Consider the following 9,627-nt stretch of genomic DNA (forward strand, 5'->3'; position numbering starts at 1 on the left):
TTATAAACAAGCCAACATGCAACTCATTTATTAGCTGCAGAAGTGTTGCGTTATGGTTTTATATGACTGTCTTTGACCATAACGGTTATGGTCAACGACTTATATAAAAAAAACCATAACGCTGCAGTTCTGCAGCTATTCATTTATGTGGACATGCCCATTAAAAAGTAAATTGTTTTAGATAGATTTTCAATTATTGAATTTTATAATAATATAATTTTTTACCTTTTGGAATTCGGACTTCCTCGCGGTATTGCACAATGTTACAAGGACTGTCTACAACATATGATAACAGTTACGTCCAGTTACTTCCAACACAGCATACATATATTTTCTTCAATCATTCCATTACTTATACATACTACTATGAGTGTGATAATTATCGAACAATTCCTAGCTCTCTGATTATAACTGAGCAAAAATTATTGAAAAGACTAGCATTCACGTGACCACCCAGGTCAAATGATGATCGAGGACTTCCAAAATGGTACTAGTTCTTATATTTACATATATATGTGAAATGAAAATGTCCATCATAAGGCTGTCTCACTATTATTTTCTGATACAGCTCTGTTAAATTAGAATTTGGAGAATTTCCTTTTTTCTGGAGCTTGTTGATCAATGCTGAAATGACATTTCCTAGATTGTTTGTATTAGTTGACAAAGCAATGTTGGGAAATATTTGGTTATAACGATAATACAGCAACACTCAAATTACCTTCACGACATAATAGTCATATATCTCATCGTTCCGGCACAGTAAATTTTGACCCCCCCCCCTCAGATAGCAGAATCACGCTATATAGACCCTTATACTGCGGTTATAGTATAACATAACTACATTAATGAATAATGGTTGAATATAGTATCATTTATTTATAGCTCTTCTGGCCAGAAACTGGAGGTATTGTGAGCAATGAACTGACTAAATGATACCCCCGCCTCCTATATGGTTATAATGACAAAGTCCATGTTTTGCTGTGGCTGGGAAACCCAAAATATATGTCGGATCAAAAAGTAAAATAGGAAGTCACAATAGCAATTGTAATAAAGATTCTGTGAAAGTTTCATTAAATTTCACTCAGTGGTATAAAAGGAGTTGCAATAAGAGATGGGTACCCTACAGCATAACAGACAGACGGACGAACGGACAGCTGGACGTACAGACGGACGGACGGACATACCGATTACTATATACCCTCCCGCTATTTAAGCGGGGGGTATAATAAGGATGTAGTGTATGGTCCTTTATACTGAACCAATGATGTACACTTGCATTGCTAAATAAGATATTCAAACTGTATTTGAAATGTATCCAACTCTCTTGCAATAAGATTCGTGAAGCACCAAAAGGATTTGATATAGGTCAATGAATTGCACTTTATTCATAAAATATTCAAAAGAACATACACCGCCTAATGGTTCTTACATCAATTCAGCATTTATTGCTTTATAAATTTCTATAATCTATAAAATAATCTAAATAAATACTGCTTATGAAAACCTTATGATACACAATATGTAACTGATAAAAATGTAAATGTAGGGCATAGTGCGTCAAAGACAATGATTACATACATACCTTTATTATAAAACTGTTTTGTGTCTACCAATGATAAAAAGATCCATATTAGACATACAAGCATGCCATCGGTATGTATTGACATGTTTGCACTTGAAACACTGAAAAAAGGAGATATTTCATAGGTAAAGGTTTATGGGAGAACATAAAGACTGCATGCAATATTTGGTTAATCATGACAAATACATAACCTACTATTGGGATAGGATAAGGTATGGTTTTCGCTGAATCTTGCCCCCTATTTGATGTAAAAATCAGACCACAGATGGTTTTGTGATAGTTCTGATTAAGATCTTAAATTGATGAAAACTATTGCATGAATAAAAAAAAACAACCAGGGGCCAAAAAGGGGTCTTAGTCTATCTTGTCCTTTTATGGGGAGGGAGGGTCATGGGCCCTCCGAGTGCCCCTCATTCAAGTGGATGAAGTTTAGTTTTATCAGTGTTTAGGCACCAATTCACACATGAGAGTCATGTGACAAAGATTGTACATTCATTTAGTCCGACCCTTTTGTAAATGTTTTGAAAGGCCACTGAATTGCTTTACTACATAAAAAATCCCCTTTATGTAAATAAAATATTGTTTTACTACTTACATTTAAAAGGTACGTCCATTTAGTTATTTGGCCTGTCCTTAAGACAAACTATTCTCAATGCTGAATTAACCAATGCAAAAACGAAAGTTCTAAAAATCCAATATGTGTTATCGATAAATATATATACATTTAAATCTCCGGCCTTTTAATGCATGATTTAATCAGCTATAATTAAATGGCTCTATATCTATTTAGATGTGTCAATTTATTGACTACATGTACCACATAGGCGTAGTCACAGGGGGGGGGGCAGCGGGGGCACCCCCCCCCCAAAAAAAAAAAAAAAAAAAAAAGAGAGAGAGAGAGAGAGAGAGAGAGAGAGAGAGAGAGAGAGAGAGAGAGAGAGAGAGAGAGAGAGATCGGGGGGGGGGGGGGGCAAGAGTATGTCTGTGCCCCCCCCCCACTTTTTAATGAAGAACAAAATCACAGCTATTTTGAAATAATATTAAACCTCATTTTATGGCATTTTCTTTATGTTCAACAACTGAGAAAGCATTTCTCTTGAAGTAATAGTTGTATAATATAGTAATGTAATATAGTAATTAAATCGTCAAGACCTGCCCCCCCCCCACTTTTTTCCCTAACATTACCTTTACTATAGGAAATGTTCATTGAAGGGATAGTTGCCCCCCCCCCCCCACTTTTTGACCATAGTATAGTGATATCGAAGAATTGTGGAAAAAAATTGGAATTGAAAGTAACTTGCCTTTGAAAAAGTTGGCCACTAACCCCCCCCCCCCCCCCCCACCCACCCACTGCGAGTGCGCTGCATTTTTTTTTCAATCTTGGGGGGTTTTTTTGTTTTTTGTTTTTTTTTTTGTTTTTTTTTTTGTTTTTGCTTGTCAAAGAATTTCTGGAGTTGAGCCCCCCACCCACTTTTAAATTTGTGACTACGCCTCTGTACCACTATGTATCCAATAAATTTCAAAATATCTTTTAAATGCAGAATTAGTCCTCTCCGAAAGTCATTGTTTTGGCAGACTTTGTAAAATCGCAATGAACTTCAATTTTAAAGAAAACAGGTGTATATCAGTGCTTTCAGTAAATGAATAAAATTGAACACACCCCTTGATATTAACATTATTACATTTTTATACCATTGAAACAGTTACGACGTCATGATTTCCGTCAATATCTATACGCTAAAAACTTATAAAATGGCCAATCTGGTTTTTATATATTTTGTTTAGAAAACAACCTCTGATCTATAATATCCAATCATATATTGGTAGAACTGTTCATAGAGCTGAAAAAATGCGTTTTTTTTTTTCATCAACAAAATGACTTTGTTAAAAATCACTCTGATTATTCAAGAGTGATAATTTAAAGGATGCTAAAGTTTCTAAGTGACAACATTTATGCATGCTCTGGAGACCAGTTTTCCAACAAACTATTGGAATTCCGATGGTCACTAACTATCCTCTTTTAATATCTGTTTTTATATTCCTATAAAGCAGAATTTATTCAAAAACCTCTACACGAGAAGAAGAAAAAACTTGCTCTGGCCCTCATCTTGACAATTTTTAAAAACTACATATATACCGACGATGCATTGCTGATTATCAATAATTACTTTCATTGAAATATCGATTCGAAATATCTTATAGAACTTGAGTTTACAATAATATTCTGTTATCGCCCGCATATAGTATTTAAATCCCCTATAACTTATTCAATACTCAAGGGCATGCTCCGAGTACGATAAAATTTTCAAACCATATTAGATAATTTGCTGTTACAATTATTTCAACAAAGTCTTTTCAAGACAGCATTTCATAAATTCCATGGTCTTTATAATGACCTTTTAGAGAACATAGCCTATCAATGGGGCGTATTTTAGCTGTGTTTAATACCAGTTGTTAATTTTTTTTACTGTATTTGATTACGAGGACTGTACGTTCAATAAATAATGTCGTCGAAGCTCGGAAAGAAAAAAAACGCTTTTCAATGATTAAAGCAATATGAGCTGTATTTTTGAGAATTTTATTTTGCTGGGTAAATGTGTTATTATGATTAATCTGTATGTAATCTAAACCCTTACGATCAATAAAACCAAAATAAAGTTAAAAAATGTTTCAGAAGAAATATTTCTGTACAAGTGAATATACAGAATTATTAAGGTCTCCCGTCTTCACGGAAGACCTTATAGTTCTTCTACGGTTTCTTATTATATGAAATTATTATTGTACAGGACGACAATAATTCAATTTTGCTTCAATCAAAGCGTATAAAAAGTTCTTTTGTAGAAAATATGAACAGCAAAAGTTTATAAATGTTCAATTTTTCTGAAATAAACTAAAATATTCTCTTTAAATTAAAACGCATGTCCGTAACATTTTTATTCCATTTTTAATTGTTTTAGAACACATTTTTGATTATGGCCCTTCGTATTCTGGGATATGGCAGATCATATGATTTCCTGTACTTTTTGTTTTCTGAAAGATTTTTCTTTCAAGTTTGGGAAATTAAACAAGTCAAAGGTGAAAGATCTGGCGAATATTGTTGGTGTGACAAAACATGAACTTTCTGTTTATCCCCAAAACTCCTTTACTCTTAATGGCGTGTGGGTTTGGACGCTGTCATGAAGAAATTTATTGTAGTGGATTCCTGATTCTGGTTCCTTCCTCTCATAAACCTTTCAATTTTCTTTGCAAAAATTTTGCTTTCTAGACTCCTCCAAAAATTATATTGCTTCCCTGAATACTAATTTGAACAACAAGACCACTAATATTTACGAAAATATCATATAAAACTGTTTTTGCGCTCTTGCAATTCTTTGCTCTTTTCAGTCCTTTGCAGTTTTGTCAAGTGCATCTTATTATAAATTTGTTTTGAGGGTTTAAAGCAATGGATTCAAGTTTCATTATCTGTTTGAATTTCAAAACAAACGTGGATAAGTACAAGTTTTGATTTTTTAAAATAATTGTTTAGATATTCTTACACGCTGTCGTTTACATTCATTTTTCAAAATATAGGATGACCTTTGAGTATTAAGCTTTTTACTGTTAAATGTTTCTTAAACAAGAGGCCCAAGGGCCTTATAGGTCACCTGAGCATTCTGCAACAACTTTCCAGTTATTGAATTTGATTTCTGTTTTAAGCCAGATGCTATATAGCATTCACAATTTTGAAAGAGGCACCATTGATCATCATAACAATACACTTAGCAGTTGCTAAGCTTGGTTTATTGATTTAAATATGCCCAATAATAAGTTCATAGGATCTTCATGAACGTTTCATGAACATTTCATGAATAAAATTCATGAAAAATTCAAGGTAATTCATGAATTATTCATGATCACCTTGCAGGGGTACTGAATACCCATACGCAAGGTAGGGGAAAAAAATGCATTCCAACTAATCAGTTATTTTCAGCAATAATCAGTAATGCCCCAAACACTGTGAAATAAATCCCTGACCCTAGGTCCACACATTGCACAAATTTTAAAAAGGCACCGTTAAAATTGCCTATCAAAAAATAAATAGATGTTTTATAAATACAAAGGAGCAGATTTCAAACAATTAATTCATTTTCAGTATATAAGTAGAGCCCCACCCCCACCCCTGACCCTGGGGCCTTGAAATTCAAAATTTTGCAAGATTAGGGCCCTTGCTCATCATAACTATTTAGGTAGTTCATCTGCTTCATACCCAGAGACAGAGAAGAAAATTTTTAAAGATTTAATGTATATTCACTATATAATCAATAGAGCCCCCCCGCACACACCAGAACCCCTGACCCTGGGACCATAAAATTCACATTTTGGTAGAGGCACTCTTGCTCATCATTACTATGTACTTAGTTAGTTTATTTAATACCTAGGAGCAGAGAAGAAGATTTTCAAAGAATTCATGTATTTTTACAATATAATCTATAGAGCCCCCCCCCCCCCACACACCAGAAGCCTTGACCCAGGGACCATAAAATTATTCACAATTTTGGTAAAAGCACTCTTGCTCATCTAAACTATGCACTTCGTTAGTTTATTTAATACCTAGGAGCAGAGAAGAAGATTTTCAAAGAATTCATTTATTTTTACAATATAATCTATAGAGCCCCCCCCCCCCCACCAGAAGCCTTGACCCAGGGACCATAAAATTATTCACAATTTTGGTAAAAGCACTCTTGCTCATCTTAACTATGCACTTCATTAGTTTATTTAATACCTAGGAGCAGAGAAAAGATTTTCAAAGAATTCATGTATTTTTACAATATAATCTATAGAGCCCCCCCCCCCCCAACCCCAGAAGCCTTGACCAAGCGACCATAAAATTATTCACAATTTTGGTAGAGGCACTCTTGCTCATCATAACTATGCACTTAGTTAGTTTATTTAATACCTAGGAGCATAGAAGGAGATTTTCAAAGAATTTGTGTATTTTCACTATATAATCAATAGAGCCCCCCCCCCCCCTAACACCAGAACTCTTGGCCCTGGGGCCATAAAATTCACAATTTTGGTAGAGGCACTCATGCTCATCATAACTATGCACTTAGTTAATTTATTTAATATCTAGGAGCAGAGAAGAAGATTTTCAAAGAATTCATGTATTTTTACTATATAATCTATACAGCCCCCCCTACCAAAACCCCTGACCCTGGGGCCATAAAATTCACAATTTTGGTAAAAGCACTCTTGCTCATCTTAACTATGCACTTCGTTAGTTTATTTAATACCTAGGAGCAGAGAAGAAGATTTTCAAAGAAATCATGTATTTTCACTGTATATAATCAATAGAGCCCCGCCCTAACACCAGAACCCCTGAGACCATAAAATTCACAATTTTGGTAGAAGCACTCTTGCTCATCATAACTAACTACTTAGTTGGTTTATTTAATACCCAGGAGCAGAGAAGAAGATTTTCAAAGAAATAATGCATTATCACTACCTACTTATTTAGCCCTGCCCTAGCACTAGAACCCCTGACCCCAGGGCCATGAATTTCACAATTTTGGTAGAGGACTCAATGCTGATTACAGTCATGCAAACAGTTTGACTGCTTGATGTCCAGGAGTAAAGAAGAAGATTTTCAAAGATTGCATTAATTTTAGTGGTTTTGGCCCCACCCCTCAGGCACCAGGGGGGCAGGGACCATTAAATTCATAATTTTTGTTCCCTTTTACCCATAGATGCTTTGTGCCAAATTTGGTTGAAATTGGTTCAGTGGTTGCAGAGAAGAAGCTGAAAATGTTCAAAAGTTTACGAACGACGTACGACGTACGACGAACGACGACGGACGAAAACAGATAGCAATAGGTCACCTGAGTTTACTCAGGTGACCTAAAAATATTGTGAACTACCCCTAAAATGATGCCTATCAAATTTTCTATGTGTCTTAAAGTCAATCAAACATGATAAGTGATAATTTATTGAATTTTCGCAAACAGTGCATTGTTTGTTGTAATTCCTTGTCACCAAGGACGGCACCCATTTTTGACGTCTATTATATCATTTTTGTTCATTGAAATCCACCTGCTCATGTGTGTATAAAACATACATTGGTTGCTGAAAATTTCACATATTTCAGTGAATATTTCTTCGTATTCTTAACAAGTTTTACTGCAGCTTTAATGAAGTATTTTATTTCACTCTAGTTTATTCTGATTCTTTACCATTCATTTTTAACAGTGTCTCGAATAGCCCTTGTTTTCCAGCTTCCTACAATGAAACTACGCCATGAAATTTATTCATTTTATTCATTAAAGCATGACCCCAGGTGTTATTACCAGAATTTTTGACAAAAGTTGTCCTTAATGTCATGATTTCTATGTTGTATCGAGCTCATGACATTATTTGTTGTTCAAACAGCCTTTGTACACAATGTTCCGTTTAGCTGACAATACACAGCGATCATGGCGGATGTGTCTGGTCAACAGCTAGGGGATGTTTACTCCACCTAGGCACCTGATCCCGCCTCTGATATTTCTAGTGGTTAAAGTGTTTTATGCACAATTCAAAGATTTGTGTTGTTTATAGATTTTTTTAGATCGATTACCGTTCGTTATTTTCGTATATACTAAATATTAAGTACTATCACTGTCGTTATAATAATTATCTTGTAGACCTGTAATAGAAGCTATCCTTGAGACGTTTTTTGGCTCACGTGTTTCATATCAATTGTAAGAACTAGATCATTTGGTAACATTCAGTGATCTTTCCTTTAATATTTCCATTTAAAGACCCTATGTGTATGCAAAATGATTTCAAAATTTTGAAGCATACGTGAAGTGTGTTTACTATTCTCGTTATTTTATGGTCTTGGATAAACAGTACATTTAATATTAAGCAAATACAAATCGGGAACAGAGCAGACAGAGCCGGCTGTGCCTCCAGAAACATCAAAGGAGGGATCAGGTGTCAAGGAGGAGTAAACATCTAATTTCTACTGTTCACACCCGCAATGTCATGATCGAAAAACATACAAAAAACATAGGCAATTTAATGTAAAAGATAGATACAAGCGGAAAACATAATGTACAATTTATTTATGTAAATCCACTGACAATAGTTTAAATCTGTTTGATACGAAGAAACAAAATAAGATTATATGAATAGAAAAATGCCATTTATTTACATTATTAATGACTAGATGAAAAAAAAACACAAAATGTCATGCATATAAACATATAATATAATTCAGAATCAAAAAAGTTGAAAAATTGAAAGATTAGTCAATTTTGTTTGAATAGATATCAAAGGCGGGATATAAAAATTCGCCACATTATTGTGTTTGAACTAAACATAATAATCCCCATCTCTTAAAGTACTGTCTTTTGAAAAGTTGTTAATATGAATGCAAAAACAAAAATACTATACAGTTTCTTTAAAGAAGCACAAGATACTCCTTTTAAGTGATAAAAGGATCTGGTTCATGATCCCTATTCTAACAACCAGCAATGTCCATAATACGTTCTGTCCACAACTAATTAAGTTCACGACAATATTTGTTATATTTCATTAAAGTTTCTAACATTATTACAGCACTCAACCGTAATCAAAAACAAAATATACATTGTATACACATAACCATGCAAATAATCCAGAGGCCCATGTCCCCGTGACTTAATTTCAAGGACATAATTAACACAGTTGTACACACCATATCCTTCATTAGGTTTTAGTCAGAGGCCCCTGTCCCCATGACTTAAGTTTGAAAATCAAAACAGTCCATCCTTTATTTGTAAGTTTAAGTCTGAGGCCCCTGTCCCAATGACTCAAATTTGATAATCAAAACAGTTCATCCTTTATTTGTAAGGTTAAGTCAGAGGCCCATGTCCCCATGACTCAAGTTTGCAAAATCAATACAGTCCATCATTTATTTTTAAGTTTAAGTCAGAGGGCCATGTCCCAATGACTTAAGTTAGAAAATCAAAACAGTCTATCCTTTATTTGTAGGGTTAAGTCAGAGGCCCATGTCCCCATGGCTCAAGTTTGAAAAATCGGAACAG

The 9,627-nt window shown here is 34.4% G+C and overlaps 1 long non-coding RNA gene across 1 annotated transcript; it reads right to left on the reverse strand.

Annotated features, from left to right (window-relative positions):
* Nucleotides 1-229: 229 nt before the first annotated feature.
* Nucleotides 230-2,261, reverse strand: LOC134266137 (uncharacterized). Its single transcript, XR_009991900.1, has 3 exons — nt 2,178-2,261; nt 1,583-1,683; nt 230-276 (listed from the first exon to the last, which is right to left on the reverse strand). It is a non-coding gene; the product is annotated as an uncharacterized LOC134266137 (long non-coding RNA).
* Nucleotides 2,262-9,627: the final 7,366 nt, after the last annotated feature.

Source organism: Saccostrea cucullata, unplaced genomic scaffold (genome assembly GCF_032062105.1).
Source record: "Saccostrea cucullata isolate Sc308-1 unplaced genomic scaffold, CSIRO_AGI_Scuc_v1 ctg10468, whole genome shotgun sequence".
In the NCBI taxonomy this organism is placed as follows: Eukaryota; Metazoa; Mollusca; class Bivalvia; order Ostreida; family Ostreidae; genus Saccostrea; species Saccostrea cuccullata.